The sequence below is a fragment of the Anoplopoma fimbria genome, chromosome 18 (assembly GCF_027596085.1).
Source record: "Anoplopoma fimbria isolate UVic2021 breed Golden Eagle Sablefish chromosome 18, Afim_UVic_2022, whole genome shotgun sequence".
In the NCBI taxonomy this organism is placed as follows: Eukaryota; Metazoa; Chordata; class Actinopteri; order Perciformes; family Anoplopomatidae; genus Anoplopoma; species Anoplopoma fimbria.
The window spans coordinates 23,544,335-23,561,448 of record NC_072466.1 but is presented as its reverse complement, the minus strand read 5'-3'; the positions used below and the strand labels follow the sequence as shown (position 1 = coordinate 23,561,448).

Below are 17,114 nucleotides of genomic sequence, written 5' to 3'. Positions count from 1 at the left end.
TCAAACCGGCGACCTTCCGGCTGGCTCTATCCGGAGCTTTTGGGTGGCAGCGCTGTCTCTCAACACTCACCGCGAAGGCAATTGAACACAATGAGACTGCTTGCACTCAGGCTCTTAGCGATGACACGCCAAGTATGCACCGGCCAAATCTTCACCCTTTATTGCCTTACGAGATGCACTTACTGTATGTCATCATGCTCTTTGAAGCGCACAGACAGCGGGACATTAACAGTCCTTCTGTCTTTGGTCAGCTCATTCCATCAGTTCACTCCTGCGCTCGCGGGGGCCTTACACACAGGAAAACAAAAAGGCGTCTATAAAGCAGTTTAACCACACCTCCGACAGCTCCTTATTACAGATGCTGCATCGGATTTTGGTTAAGGCTAACAAAGGGTAATGAGTGCTTGAATCTGATTTTTTCTTTTTTTTTTTTAAATTAACAAATCTTTTCTTTTCTAATCCATCTGAAGGAATTTCTGACTTTATTGAAAACACAACGCTTCAGATTCCTCCAGACTGGCCCCTAACATGATATGGATACTCAAAGCAAGGCCTTATAACCAGCACAAATCCACAACATGTTGTGCTGAGAATACGTATCCGTGGTGGAGAAGTAGCTGCATCGATGCATCGATGCATCATTGCTGCGGTGTGTTGCTGGACGTCCCGTGTGCTTGGCTGAGGAGGAAAAAACCCTCCTGCCGGAAATGCTTCCCGCAGCTGTTAGGAGTATCATTCTCCACCTTGAGGCCAACCAAAAGACAAATAGCAGCCAGGTCACGTGACTCCTCTGCTGGCTGAGATGCCATTCGGTCTTATTCCAGCCCTCTCAAAACATTCAAGTCATGCTCGACTCCCTCGGTGAGCAGGCCCTCTTCACCTACACCAGGGTAATTGACTTGGCGCACAATCCTGTTTAATATCATCACAACTATCAAAAGTTGTCTTAGCCTTGTGCTATTGAAGACAGTAAATATGGCCCTGTGTTAAATGGAATCTGAAATCATTTCTTTTTGCAACCCCTTTGAAATGTTGCATTCACATTAATAGATCAAATCATTCAAGCTGGAGAATGTTGATCTTCACAAAACTAAGGACAGGTGACCCTTTAAATGTTGTTTTTTTTAAATTGTGTCGCCAATGTTATGTTGTCACAATGTTATTCTTAGTTAAATGTCTACTTAATGTATCAAACTGCATTATTTTCCTTTGTCTTGAATGCAAATGTAATAGTTTGCATCTGAAATGTGTCGTGTTCCATTGTAAAGGTAAAAAAATGCAAATGCTAGGAGGAGATTACAAGGGCTGTTGAATTTTGGCTTCCAAGAAAAAAGGCATGGCCTGCAAAGTGAGATCTGGAAGCCAGATATGTCAGCACCTGCCCGAGAACTTGTTGAGTCACTGGCACCGATCAACATCCTGAGTTTGCACAATATAGCCCTAGAAGTTGTACTTGTTGCCAATTTCTGTAAACTTTAAGATGCTCAATCCATCAATCATCCGTGCTGTATATGGACACACCCACAGTTGGCCCATGCGTGTTAGTGTGTGTGTGTGTGTGTAGGCAGTGATTGGCCGTGCTGCTGCAGCCTGCAGAGGACGGGAGGGACAACACAGAGGTGGTTTTCTATAGACTGGCATCAACAGGTGTGTCTCGGAGGGTGCCAGCACCGGACTGGCCTGATACACTGCACACACACGCACACACACACACACACACACACACACACACACACACACACACACACACACACACACACACACACACACACACACACACACACACACACACACACACACACACACACACACACACACGCACACGCACACGCACACGCACGCACACGCACGCACACACACACACAGAACCAAAGGCAGCACATTCCCCCAAGGGATACCACAGCAGAACGGCTCTGTTATGACATCTCTGACCAGGAGCGGAGGCAGGCCGGTGGGTTTGCGAGGCCAAAGGGCGCCATGAAAGATAGAGAGAGGAAAAGGGTATGGGGGTGAGGGGGCAGGGTGGACTCAGCTAACCCAGGGATATCCCTGAACTAAGCTTTCTGTTTCCCTCTTGAAACTGGAGAGAAGTCTCCATGGATCAGTGACTGAGAACAGGGAAACTATCAGAAACATTTCAAACAAAAGGGAGACTTTGGGCAACTGGGAGGAAGTGCAAAAGCCCAGGTCCTCTGTAGTCGTTTTCCACTTTTACAAGCTTTTACCCAACATGATCCTCTCTTTGCATTGGATCTGGTTAGTTCTGCATAAAAATATCTTTGCAGAGTGCGGATGTGAGGATGAAAGCCCCACAAGCTTTACTTGTGCGTATGTCTGCAGTGCTGTTGTGCAATCTCCAGTGAAGAGGGGGGGGGGTGGGGGGGGGGGGTAAGATTTGTTTTCTTCCCCCGGAGCTCAGGTGGTTATATCCAAGATGCAAAAACATAGGGTCCTCTCATTCAACGGACCACTGCTGCCGCAAGAGCTTCATAGAGACCCACACACAGGCAGTTGCCATTGGCAAAGCTACACTGAACCACAACAAACAAAGGCTTTTCAGCTGGGGTGGACTGCGTTGTCCACCACGCCCTGACAATATGTTTTCAGAGTGAGACAGCGAGGGAGCAAGGGAGTATGAAGGCCTGAGGCCCACGTCGTTACTGATAGGACACCGGATCAAAGCCCTTTCCCCATCGTTTGAGAGCACAAAAAAATAAAAACCTGAGGGAGATGAAAGACCCTCAGCAGACTGTGGGAGAAATGATGAAGGACAGAGCCGTCCCCGCATGGCATTTACAAACAGCAAAGAATGAGACCAGCTCTCCGTCCTCCCGTCTACTGCTGAGGGAAAAGTTGGAGGGGAGTCTGAGGGGACGTGGGGGCCAGAACTTGCCTGCAGGATAAGCAGGGGAAGTGATAAGACAGCAGCCTGCAATATCCATCGTACGGAAAACAAGCAGCCGGCAGGTCAACTGACAATCTGCTTACTCACATGACATCCGACACCGTGGATGCATTGCAAAACTATTCTAGTAAACACTCGTCCACGTTGATTTACTCAGCGTTCTGAGCAGCTCACTGTGGGTAATGTTGACACGCTCTTATTAACTTAACAATTATACACTTCTTTCTGGACTTGTATCTCAGTACAGTGCATATTCGTCATACTATAAACCGTTGCATACCCCATTTCTGCCTAGCTTGTTCTTTTTCAACAGTCACATTGTACATTTCTCCTACTCAAATAGTGGGTTTCAATATTTCTATTGTATTTTTTTTTTTGTCTTTTCTACATGCGTGTTTCTTGTCTATGCACCAAGGCACCAAATAAAATTTCCTTGCATGTGAAAATAAACCAGATTCTCATTCAGAAAGCCATAACTGCTCTACAAAAAATTATTTCATGTCAATGTGTCAACCTTCATAGGAAGCTTTCCTTTCCAGCAGGCTGGAGTTTTTCAAAGTCAGGCTGCACAAAAACCAGGGGACGCTAACCCCTCTGCAACCTCCACCCAAACCAATATGCAGGTTCGGGATGTCATGTAAAGTCTGGAAAGGCTCTGGTGGAGATCAGTGCAGTCGGTGTGTTGTCAACTATTTATTTCAGAGCGGAGAAAAGACAGAGAGAGAGAAACTGTAATAAAGATTAAAAGGAGGCAATAAGGGGACCACACCAAAACCAGGCCAAGACCCTTGCAGTGACAGGTACATCAATAAGGTTTTACATATCTTAACTCATCTTATCAGCTTGTAAATTCAAAATTCACATACTGTCACATGCCACAGAACGTAGACACCAGAAAATAAATGGGTTGACCAGTTGCAGCATCTGCTTTTCTCCATGTCTCACCACCAACAAAAGATCCTGTTTAGTATGAACTGCTTAAGAAGGTCCGATTGCATCTTTCAAAGAAACTTGCAAACTATGGAGTGAGCCGCATCTACTTCCTGCATGCCTCTTTTCTTATTATGACAATATGCAGCTGGCCTCTGCACTCCAAGAAATGTCAAATGAAGCAGTGGAGGCCAAATGTGAAAATGCAAACTGAGGTGTTTCTCAGGGCAATGCACTATGGGAGGAAGTGTTTGTGTCACCCACACACACATATCCTGCTGCAGAGGCTACGGTGTGCACGACTTTGAGGAGCGCAGGGCCGAAGATAACCACTGAACCATCTTCCTGTGCGTCGTCTCTTGTGGGGTTACGCTCGAAATAGTGGATGTGTTGGAACGACGCTCATGTGGATGTGCAGTGACACGCAACACTAGAAGGGCCAGTAGATTTGTAGATGTAAGAGAGAGTCAACAAGCAATTGTAGGGGACTTGTATTTATACTTAATATTTGTTTGCTTGTTTGTGAACAGTCTAGCAAAAGTTTTTTCAAAATCCCATTTTCTGCTTAAAAAAATAAAAGAAATTCAAAACAGCCTCTTAAAGTCCCTGTAAAATGAAAGTAAGAGCGTCTTTAGATTCTATTAACATTTCAAATGTTGGATGAATCACCTAGCACTCCAAAAAATCCAAAAAAGAATCCAATCAAATGAGACTTTGGGGCATCTAGCCGGCCACACCAGCCGTATAAAGCCGTTTGTGGAGCGTATTAGCCAACAGAGCAATGTGGAGGGATAAGAAAAGATGTGTTTTCAGATAACTAAGGTGAATAAGGGGAACTTTGATGATTTTGCTAGATGATGCATAACAACTGGCGGAGTTTTGCCAGCAGCTGAGCGAGCGAGCGGGCAGCTCGGGCGCTGCCGGCATGGAGGGAGGTCGGGCGCCGTTTAATCTGCATGTACCGTTTCCCTTTCATATCCGCCTCGTCATCCTCCAGACATAACTACAGGTGAAGGAGATGAGAGGAACAGACCTCTGTATCTAAACTCTAAACCTGCCCACTTCTTTTGTGGTCCAGTCAAATGCGAAAGGATTTTCCTTTTAAATCCTCAGTACGGCACTCAAATGTCTGTTTCACTGTGAAATACGTCACAGAACAGAAGCTGAAGAGAGACTCAAACTTCCATTTCATTGGGACTTAACAATGTGACACTGCTGGCAGCTTGACCTTACAGTGATAAACTATGATGGAGTGAACATTAACTTTTAGTAACAGAGGATGGTAATAATTAACCGTTTGGCCATTAACCGACAGTAAAATTTTGATTTTGAATCAGCAGAAAAAAGAAAAAAAAAGAGCAGACCAAAACTCAGAGGAGCGACTTGTCACTTAAAGGAGATTAGCGGGTCCATCTAAATAAGGTCAGAGTTGTTGCTAATTTCGGGGCTAACCCCCTTCACTTAAATCAGCACAATGGCAGGCAATACACAGGACCTTGGCTTGGGTCTTGAAGAGTTTGTAGCATTGATTCACCGACAAATAAACCACACACACACACACACACACACACACACACACACACACACACACACACACACACACACACACACACACACACACACACACACACACACACACACACACACACACACACACACACACACACACACACACACACACACACACACACACACAATCTCTCTTGGACACTCCCTCACGTTGCGCCAGGCTTGCAAGACACTGGCGGTAACCCCGACAAAGTATGTCAGGCGGACGCACAGCTGACGACCTTGCAGCTAAACTAGGGGACTCACTGGGGAAGTGGTCAGAAAAACATGATTTTTCACAAGGGTTGCAAATACACACAAAGAAAATGTACTCAGCAAAAGTTTACGAGGGACTTAAACCTCTATATTTAAAATATAGCAAATAAATAAATAAATAAACAGTAATCAAAAGTAAAAATGTCAATGGTAACCCAAAGAATCATGCAATTCTCGATCAAAGTTACAACTAAACGAATATTGAAATACTTTTTTCTAACTGCTTGCGTTTATAAAACTGGTTCAGGGTACTACCCTGAGCCTTCCACTTAGCACTTATTGTATTCGTATTAGTTTGTTTCTGCACTGTACTTTGGCTGTGGTTTATGCTCTTAGGTGCTTGTTTAAGAAAGGAGATGCACTTATGACTTCTGGTGACTAGTAGTTCTCTTGAATACCTATGTTGAATACACTTATTGTAAGTCGCTTTGGATAAAGGCGTCTGCTAAATGACTGTAATGTAATGTAATGATTTGTCACATTACATGAAAGACAACACTGAAAAAAATACGCCTGAAAATAGGAAGTAAAGCAAAGTTTTCTGTGAGGCTTAACTGACTGCATGTTAACGTAGTGCTGTTGTGACAGCACATTCTCTTGTCACTCAGAATAAAAGGGCAAAGTTGTCCTAGTTGTCTGCTGGATCTATTGACCAATAAATCAGAGAAAAAAAAAAAGGGGTGGAAACGAACGCTTCAAGCACAACACTGATCCCACTAACAATGCCCGAGTGTCTCAAGAGCTGCACTGCTGTCTTTCCAAACATGCCTGTTTAACACACCAGCAGCTCTGGTTCCAATTAGTTTAAATGCTACATCCAAAGGAAACCGGCGGAGGAGCTCCACTATATTCCTTTAATTGACGGTTGCGCTACTATCCTATTTCATAGCCGAGTTTCTGCAAAGGGGAACTTGAAAAGCACTTCATTAGCATGAGAAGCTGCTCTTTAATTATTCCGCCACGTTCGAGCCTGATTTACAAGTGCCAATTACGCGAGATGTCTATTTTGAGCTGAACAGTTCGCCAGTCTGTGCACCTTGGTGATGCTAGGATTAATGTAGCCATGTGTCCACACTTAAGCTAATGATTAACGAAATTAGCAACTAAATTCAATAATTCTTCATTTCTACACGCCGTCGATGCTGAAGAGTTTCTGCATTTTGTTGAAGCTGAGAGTTTTTGCTAACAACAAGCTTCCATCAAGATTTAATGATCACCCTACTATAATAACCAAATGTAGAGAGTAGGGTTTTAATGGCGGTCAAAATAGCGCATCACCTTCAATGAGTAAATCATCACAATTTATTATCCTATTGCAGATCAATTACATCGTAATGCACCAGTGCATTCTGGAACGCAAATATACTGAAACAGGTGAACATGTAAATGTACATTCCTATTCTTGTCCTGACAGCTTTGTTGTCATTCTTGTTACTAAAATATTTTGTAGCAAATATAGCTTATAAATGTGGAGCATTTGATGTTCAAGGGACAGGACCAGAGGGCTGCCAGGTAAATCCCCCCCCCAGGTAACCAGGACACCTAAACCTCCACTGCTCCACTCACTCTCCTCTATGCGTACAGTAGAAGACTGTGGTTTCTCAGGGCGGCTCCCAAGTGTACTGAGCATTTGTGGGCGCCTGTGAAAAACTGAACCGAGAGAGTGCCGATAGTGAACTTGCGTAGACATTTTTGGGCGTCTTTTAAATAAAGTTAGACCCACCCAGGTAGTTCCGAGGTCTGTGCAGCTTGTGACAAAGCATGTGTCAGTTTTACAGAAGCTCAGTCAGTGATTTTAGGAGGAATAGAAAAAGCCAGCGGAGATGAAACCTACAGTCCAGGTCGGGGGTGGGTGAGGGGGCGTCATGCACACTGTCTTGCAGTGGGATGTGTTTCACTCTTCTCCTGTTCACTGATGCATGTAACGAGAGAGACAATGAGAAAGTGGGCTGTAATAATAATACCTGTGACTGCAGAGAGTGAGGCGCGGGGACAGAAGGCCAACAGAGTGGAACTGAAACCCATGCACACAGCGTTGGCAATAACCAGCTGCCCGACAGCAACGCAGGGGAAAGCAGCCTGAAGCAGCTTTCACATGAATACTGTAGCGTGGCAAAGTTCAAGAAGTTTAAAAAAGAAAAAACACAAATGAAAAATGTGAGCAGTTTACACACTGAAGCTAGAGAAACTACAAGAGATCTGCAAATTGTAGGCTGCAAAAGGCCCTGACAAATCAGGCAACAGCAGCAAGAGTGCACGCAAAATTATCACCTGTCTATTTTTCAAACAACATGAGCAATTTGAGCGCAGTCCTGGGCCACAGCCCTTCAAAATGACTGGGATGGGGGTTTTTTTGGTAACGCAAACTGTGATTAGAATGACCACCTCAGTGGCATTTAGACCCTTTCAATTGTTATTTGAACATCTCAATGGGTCATATAATGAAAAGAGCCACTGAAACGAATAAAACATAAATGACAACAAACAGGACGCACCAAGGCTACTACATCCACACCAATATGTGTCTGTGTAACACCAGGGTTTTAAAATGAAAATGATCTCAGTTCATACTAGCACGCCTGAAAACGAATATCACATGAATACTCACATACACTGGGCATGAGAGTGCCAGTGTTAACAGGAAGTAGATTGGTTGCTTGGTTACAGAAAAGTATTATAGCACTTTTTAATTATAAAAAGTTGTGCTTGATACTTAAGATCTTCCACTATATCTTCTACTATAAACTCAAACAGACTAATTTCGTGGTTTATTTTTCAAACTAATTTACAAGGCTGCAAGTCTTGCGCTACCTCTCTCAAATACACACACACGCGAGTCAAATGTACTTTAAAATGTACACCCATAATTCAAAGTTCACTAGATTAATGGTCAATAAATTTGGTCAACACACATCTCTCCCTCGCTTCCTCTCGGTTTAGGGGCATGACGAATCAGGGACGGAGACGTCGCCACTGCTCAGACCCAATGAAACAGCGTAGACGAGTATCGACATCATTGTTTTCCAGAAACACCAACGTGCCCAGCAACTCGGATGGAAAACTGTCAGTGGCACTTATATTGTCTATATTTTACAGATCAAGCAAATGGAAGACTGCACACGTGTGTTGGGTCAGTTTTAGCCTGGGGCTATAGGAACATCAATGCTCTAGTTGATAATCTTAATGTTCACTTCTTTTATCAGACATCACCTAATCTTCATACATCTCCATTACCTTATCTGTATTACTTAATCTGTGTGTTAAATATCTTACTTTCAAATGGGTTTAAAACCAAGCAGTCCTTTAATGCAAATGGTCACCGAATCATTGGTTATATTCTTAGTTATGTGACTACTCGTTTTTTGCCTGATTGAGATCAATTTTATTAAAATGATCCTTTACTTCATATAAGTAAAGTTCTAAGTAACATAACAGCCACATTCAAATGTCCACTAAGCCAAAAGGGGTAGCTTGGGTTCAAATTTGAGATCACCCAACTCTTTAGCTCTATGAAACTTGTATCCACAGTTAACCACGGTGTTTTGATTTCACGGCCCACAAATGTAATGCATGGTTCAGTTTCACCCCCTCACCTCCTCAACCTAGTTTCCAGCAGCAGCAGCAGCAGCAGGCTGATGTTTTCAGTAAACAAGCTGTAATAAACCAAACGTAGGCTACCTGCCCAGCACAGAGTAGCATGGACAGATAAATTAGAGACCGGCTGGTCAAGACAGTCAACTATGTAACAACTAAAGCGAAAACAGGAAATAATATTGGAGTATAAAGGTGGCCAGAAACACAACTCCGAATAAATGCTTAAGCTCCCACACTCTGGATGTGTTAACAGGCAATTATAAAGTCAGAATTTGTCAAGGCTGTGGAATTGTTTGCTCATTGAGGGGTTCTTCTGCCTTCAAGGGGCAAAGTAAAAGCCTAATCATGCACAACTTCATATGCAAGAGTTAGCAGGATTGTGGATGATTTGTAAAAGCCTTTGCAAAAGGGGTCCAAAAAAAAAAAGGCACTCTGCAAAATTAACAAGCGCTGAGCAGGCGACAGCTAGGGGTGCAGTGGACTTTGCAGTGTCAGCCCCGATGCGTGCAATTTAACCCTTGAACCGGAGAGGACCGCGAGCGGCATGTGTAATGGAGGACTCCATTTAAAGCGGAGAAGTCGGGAGAGCTCAACAGGGGGAGGGGGCTTCAATGAGAGCCTCTCTTCCTGACAGCCACACACACACGCACACACACACATGCACACACACACACACACACTAGAGTGGGGGAGGGTTAAAAAACACCAAGCCCTCTTCCTGAGTCTGCAGCAATGGGCATAATGTGATGGATCCTTCACTACAACCTACTTGGTTCCCATTTGGCATTGCAGGTACGTCTCACCTTGACACTTTTTACTGCAAAAAAAACAAAAAAAACAACACACACTGTTCTGCGGCCTCTCGGAGAAAGAGAATGTGTTCTGACACACAGAGTAAGTGGAAGGTAAGCCAATATCGTTTCCTGGGTTAAAACTGACTCAAACAACAAGCATTTGTGCTCCATCCAAACACACTCATATGTAGTAATTATCCTCCCCCTTATGAAAGGAAAATAAAAAAACACTACACACCCCCACCCTTCGCTCTGATTGGTTATACTTGTTCTGCGTACTGCAAATGATAAATCAGGAAACGGGTTTTTCAGGAAAGAAGATTTGAGTTTTGGCACAGACCTCACGAACGACATGCCACAACCCCGGCTTGTTGTATAAGTTCTTTAAACACAAGTGTTAGTCCTGCTTGTTTATTGTACAAAAAAGCAAACACATCGAGTGAGCCCGATGCGATCTCCAACTTTGTCAACAAGCATCGAGGCAATTTAGGTAACACTCTCTTGTGAGTTTAGATCTCTAATCTGTGTGCCCGTCACTTTAAGACCTGTTGATTTAGCCAATTAGCATATGCCAAATGACATCCGAGCAAAGGGCCTGCTGTCCTGTACAAGTGAAGGATCCTCACCAAATATCCTGATATAGCACTTATCATACAGGCTCCGAGCATTTTTTCGTTGCAGTCTGCAAAGAGTGGCAAATCAGCAAGGCCTCCTAGCAACATATTTGCCCTGCTACAGGCACACATGGTTTCATTTAGGGGTCTGCACCTATAAACAGTTGGCCATGGCAGCTTATTGGTCAGGAAGTGCAATGTTGACTGCGAGTCAAGACAGGCACAAGCTGCTAATGAACGATAGGCACTCCACACAGTCTGGCCGCGATGACAACACAGTTTAGATCGGTAGGTGTTTAGAGGCGGACGGAGGAGTGATTCGGAGCTCTTTACCGTTTGCGAATAAACTCCAAGCAAACAGAGGAGTTAGTCATCGCCGCTGAGAATGGAGATTCAAATAAGAAGCCTGGATTATTCAAAAATAGCACGGGCAGGTATAGATTTGTTCGACCACCAGTATCGTAAATGGTGCTTCAATGAACAATTCACATTCCTTAGGTGCCAGGTTTAGAATAAAAACACTAACTGGACAAAGGTTGATCACCTGACAAATTGGCTGGCAGAGCCAACTTTCCGGCCACAAACAACATGTTGCATCATTTGACTGGTTGCTGAAGCAGATTCTCAACACACCCAAAGGGGGTTCTCGCCGTGCCAAGTAGACCATAAACACTGCCATGAATTGAAAAGAGGATTTTAAGAAAAATACTGTCATCGTACAGCTAATAGTTGCAATCAGCGTGTCTATATGGAATTTAGACTGCATGAAAATAACCCAAAAGAAAGGGCAAAGCCAGGAAAAATATCTCAAAAGATCTTCTGCAAACCCACAGATTTTTGGGGGAAAATCACTCAACCATGTTCTGTCAAGTACTTTGAAACGACTTCCAAGTCTCTGGTTTCCCCAATTACCTGTCACTTGCCTTACAAACAAACACTTCAAAGAAAAAATAGGTCAAATGTCGCAATATGTGCCTCCCTGCCCATCTGGGTACATATAGGGAAGACAGGAAAGAAAAGTCTAAATCAGGACTGGTTAACTTTACAAAAGCACACACATACAAACAACAACAACTGAGCTGTCATTTTGGCTGTCAAAAGGCTCAGGACCCTCCCTCCCCCTCTCTTACAAGTTTCCATCACAACTACCGGGACCATCTGATCCAGGAGGTACAATGTGATAAAGTTATTAAAACAGGTGACGTGACCCCCTTAAAAACAACCAAACACAAAAAAGGTAAAGTCTCCTGCTCTCCATTAGTTCACCTAGGCCACAGCAGGGACACTACGGTGCTGTATCTGCATGGTGTTATGATGAAAACGAGGGATCCTCATGGTGAAGCACACATGGGCTCAACTAACATGTATGATCCATGTATGATCCATGTATGATCCATGTATGATCCATGCAGTGACGCACACACTGTAACGTTGGGTCAACGCTGCTGTTATGAGAAGGCTTTCCACGTTACAGACATACATAGTCTCAGTGTTATAACACACTAATGGAGGGCTGACGGCTTCGTTTGGAGGCTGAGGTCCAGTGAAGCTGCAGGCTTCTGATTTAACGTTTCCATCCACCAGGCTTGCTCAATGGAAAAAAAAGAGCAGAAGGCTAACATGGGCTACAAAACATGTAGCGTCAGCCAACGTTGTGCTAAAGCAACACACAAACATAAAACACCTGTAACTTGTATCCACAGACATTCACATTAAAAGCGGACCCGGGAGGGACGTGAACGCGTGTTTTAAACGCAACACAGCGGCCGAGACGCCTCCAGCCTCCACACACACAGAGCTAGCTGCTGCTAGCAGAGCTAGCTGCTGCTAACAGAGCTAGCTGCTGCTAACAGAGCTAGCTGCTGCTAACACAGCTAGCTGCTGCTAACAGAGCTAGCTGCTGCTAACAGAGCTAGCTGCTGCTAACACAGCTAGCTGCTGCTAACACAGCTAGCTGCTGCTAACACAGCTAGCTGCTGCCTGCTGGGACGAAAAACTTTTTCCACATCTTGAAAACTTTTTTTCTTCTCTCTCCGCTTTCTGTCTCACAGAATGTGACGGTATCTTAACACAGCCTTTATCGCACAAGGAGCTCAGATGTGTGTTTGTGTTTGTAATGTCCGTTTTAATCAGCATTCTTCCGGCTAACTGGCCGGAGTGGAGTGACTTTATGGAGCTCACCTTCCCGTCTCTGCCGCCGCTCCCTGGGCCGCTTCTACACCCGACACCGCCGCCGGAGCACCGGAGGGCCGCGGAGCTGGGAGAGGATCAGCCGAGAGGAGTCCAGCTACTAGCAGGGAGCCGAAGAGCCAACTGAGCCGAGGCCCGGGCCTTCAGTGTCCTCGGAACAACGCTAGGGGAGGGATACCGAGCCGCTCTCCGCCGTCTGACAGAGACTCGGGAACAACGTTCTGACAGCTCCTCTTCTTCGCCCCCCCCTCCCCTCGACAGCCCTTCACTTTTCTCTTTTTGCTCACTTCCAGCAGATACGAATCAAAATACTGTCACAGAATATGGCGGCTGCATATGCAAGCTACTATCGCGAGAGGAAGAGCTGGGGTTTTTTTTCTTCTTCTCCTTCTTCTTCTTCTTCTTCTTCTTCTTTTTTCTTTTTTAAGTTTCACACAGTTGTGCAGAGGGAGGAGAGAGTTGATATTGCAAAATGAGCTGAGCACCGTGCTACTGCTGCAGAAGATGCTAGAAAATGAAAAAACTAAACAATATTCAGATCATTTTTTTTAGATTTCTGGAATAAAAAACTGTGCAAGTGGTGTGATAGCTGCCTGCTTTGGTCCAACTCCTCAAAGGGGACAAAGACAACATTGTCAATGAAAAAGGCTACTATATTAATATAAAATTACTCATTTATTACACCACTGTTATTCACATTGACATGCATCTAAGTGCAGTCAATTAGTCAGAGTGTCAGAGTGTAGACAATTTTGGGCAGGAATTAACAAAAAAAAAATCATCCCCCTCACTAAATACCTGTTGGAAAGCAGCTTCCTGTTATCACTTATTGACACCTTGCAGATGCTATATTTTGACAAAATTAAATTTGAGTGTCGGGTATGAACACTTCCCCACCCAAAGAAAACAACCCATTTCATACTCGAGTGTGAAATACAAAGCTGTTTCATTTACAGCAACCTGTTAGCGCAATGTCCTGGGAGAATTGAACCAACCTTTGCAGAGCTCCTGCCTTTGCTGTCGATTGGTAAAACATGAACATGCAAAATGTTGTTTGTTACGAGGCAGTTAGAGATGACTGTGTGCATTCTGAGCCCTGTTGCCTCCAGAGGCCTGCAAACAGATTATGGACAAACAAGACTTGGAAAATCTAAATGTGTGCATGACTGCATGTCGTCGTCTGTATTTCAACTTCTGACCGTAGGACTTGCTGCAGTACTCTCTGCAGTGCAGGAATGCTTCAGTCCGAGTGTCAAAAGGGGTAAGTGTTTGAAATCTGGCAAGTGAAGAACAATCACGATGTGTTCCCTCATTGGAGAAGCGTAAACACACTTTGCTCGACCACTTAGGCCGGGGAAAGGCTGTCAGGTAGCAATTGAAAGTGCATCAGTGCAGAGTGTGTTTTTACTTTTCCATCATTATATGTTATTTCTTTTGTTTTTAGTATTCAGTTTTTATTTTTAGTCACGCTAGCGGCGTGGCTCTATTAGGATAGCGATGTGTCTCAGTCCACCACTTTGCTCCAAAGCTATTGGATGGGTTGTCATGAAACTTTGCACAGACATTCATGTTTCCCAGAGGATGACACTTGACCTGCTGTACTAAACTTTTTATTTTTTTTGGGTGGCTCCTCCATGTGCACTGTTTGTGCTGCTTTGCTTTGCACTGAGACGAGGGTTTCCGAAAGTTGAAATTTGTTCGAACTTTGACCCCGAGTTGCGCTGACCGTTGTCGGTGCAGCCAATGGCGGACAAACGCAGCAACCGAAAGATTGACGACAAAGACATTTTGGAATTTCAAGAACTGTACAACAATTGTCCTCATATGGAGACCAGACAAAAATAAACATCACTATGCAGCTCCCAGTTTTGTTACAAAAAAATCAGTTTGTGTACCTGAAAAAAGATCTAACGATAGCAACTTTAGCTTTCTTGTCTAGGTGGGAGCCGTTTAGGACAGCTGGGGGATCCAGAGTGGAAAATACAGCAAAGACCCTCGTTTTCCAAACCTGTAAACCGAAGACGCCTTTACTGACCTTTCTTAACGCACAAATATATTTTTCACTGAAATAAAAGGCAAGTGTTTTATGGACAGAAGTGAGGGAACATGGTGAACATTAAACCTTCTTAACACCTACCAAGGATGACCATGAGACGCCGTTGAAAGCAACAACAAAAATAGTGGGTGGACTTTGAGTTAGTGGATTTTACTGGTAAAATATTCAAAGATCCAGCATTAACTTTCAAAATCAACCTGAAATATGTTTTGTGGTTACATTTTTCTCACATATTACAATTAAAACACACCATAAAGCAGTTCTACTACAAATTTAAAGGGGAAATCTGATGGGAATGAGATCGGACTAATAGTGGTAGTGCCATTGTTGTTATGAGAATAAAAGCCCTACAACGGTGAATTTTTGTTATACCATAAAAGTATGTTTTTTGTAATAAATTGCTGTGCCTTCAGAGTTATGGGATTGGTATCGGTTGAGGGGTTTTGATGTCACATCACAAAGGTCAAGACTTTTTTCCTGCCCACCAAGAAATCACTATGTCCTCCAGGAAGAACCATCCATTTTCAGAAGCACTCGCTTTTTGAAATAAGACACTATATATTTTTTTAATTCTGCCTGGGGCTTCAACAGGTGACCCATTTTTTTCTTTTTTTCTTTTACTACATAATTGAACAGCTTCTTGCCCCGCAGTGAGACAACACACGCTTGTGGGAACTCTTCTGCAAAAAGGACGGTGCATTTGTTCTTCACTGACCTGGGTGGGAAGACATATGGCGTCTCGTGTGTCGGCGTAATGCAGTGACTCACACACAAACCGTGGCCCCCCCTGCTATCTTGCGCAGACCCTGACCCCTTTGACTCCTGGGTTTGAAGCCCCGGAGGGAGCTGAAATCCCCTTCAGTGCGAGCTGCGAACTGACAGTACAGTGCAGCCTCTTATGCTCTGTGAGTATTCATCACTATGCACAATGCCTTATACACTTTGTGCTGTGCTAGTGGTATGTGTGTGTGTGGTTTATGTGTCAGGCCAGTGAATCAGCAAAACAACAAAAGAAAGGCAGGGGAATCAAATTTTTCAATCATTTCCAGTGATTCTCGTGAATGTGGTTGCATTTTCTCCAGTTTTTGCTCACATTTCACAAGATGCCTAACAAATGGAAGTGGACACAACTCCATTTCCCTGTGTGCGTGCTGCACATGGACACAAGATAACAAGAATGACATTGCGCAGCAGAGAAATCAGACATTAAAAACAAGAAACCTGCTGTTGCGCTCCAGTGCTGCAACTGGCCCACACTCCTCAGATAGAAGCGCCGGGCCACCCACATTCTTGGCATGGAAAGAGGCCCGTTTCTCACGGTCCGAGGACAGCCTGTCATGGGTCAGCAGTTTAGATTTAGCTCTGCAGCTTGCTCCTCCGGTCATTATTTCCCTCTTAAAGCAAACTTTAACTGTGCTCGCCCGCGTGGCTACATGCAGCCAGTGCTAACAAGCTCCACACAGTCTTGTGAAGGGACAGGGGGGGAGCAGAGAGAGGGGAGTTACAAAAGGGACATATGAAAACATTGATTTTATCACACTGACTCGGACGCTTCGATCCAGGGTTTGTAAGGTCAAAATGTTTAGAAATGGTTAATTGTGCTTTGTATACCAACAGGCTTTAAACCTTCCATTCCCAGGGTGCTCAACATCCCAAAACTATGAATAATTCAATTAGCACACAGTTACAACTGATCAAAAGTACATCGCCAAGTTTATGAAAAAATATTAAAATAATTATCCAATTTTAGATGTGATATAATATGGTTCAGCGTCTTGATTATATATAAGCAAGCAATGCTAAAAGACACATACGATTTTCTAGTGAAGTATATTTTTAATGTTTTATTTTTGTCATGTACAATATTTCAGGTTTTCATCTAACAGGCTGGTTTCCTGAAATTTTTAAGGTTAAAAAAAATAATATAATACATAGAGATATGCCATCAACCAATCTGGTGGCGTCTAAGAAAAATCTTGCAAAAAATACTGTGGAACTATAGAACTGCACTGGACTCATTAGGAGGTTAACAAATAATGATACAAACACAACCGAGAGCCTGTTTTCGAGCGGAGCAGAGAGTTTATTACTGAGAGGCAATTGAAATGTCAAGGTCTGTGGAGTGTAAGCATCGAGCTGCGGTTGGAGGCCGACTGGGAGTGAGTGGTGTGATGGCGGAGCTCCAGACACCGATCTCCTACCCTTAA

General features: G+C 43.9%; 1 protein-coding gene across 7 annotated transcripts in view; it reads right to left on the bottom strand.

The window, feature by feature from the left end:
* tab2 (TGF-beta activated kinase 1 (MAP3K7) binding protein 2) overlaps positions 1-13,190 on the bottom strand; it is a 41,021-nt gene extending 27,831 nt beyond the window's left edge. For 6 of the 7 annotated variants that reach the window (XM_054618368.1, XM_054618372.1, XM_054618371.1 and 3 more), the window contains exon 1: positions 12,843-13,190. The gene's annotated coding sequence lies outside the window, so the exon portion shown is untranslated. Of the gene's footprint in view, positions 1-12,141; positions 12,161-12,842 lie in introns of those variants that run through there. The other variant, XM_054618370.1, reaches the window with a different exon arrangement.
* Between the last annotated feature and the right edge of the window lie 3,924 nt (positions 13,191-17,114).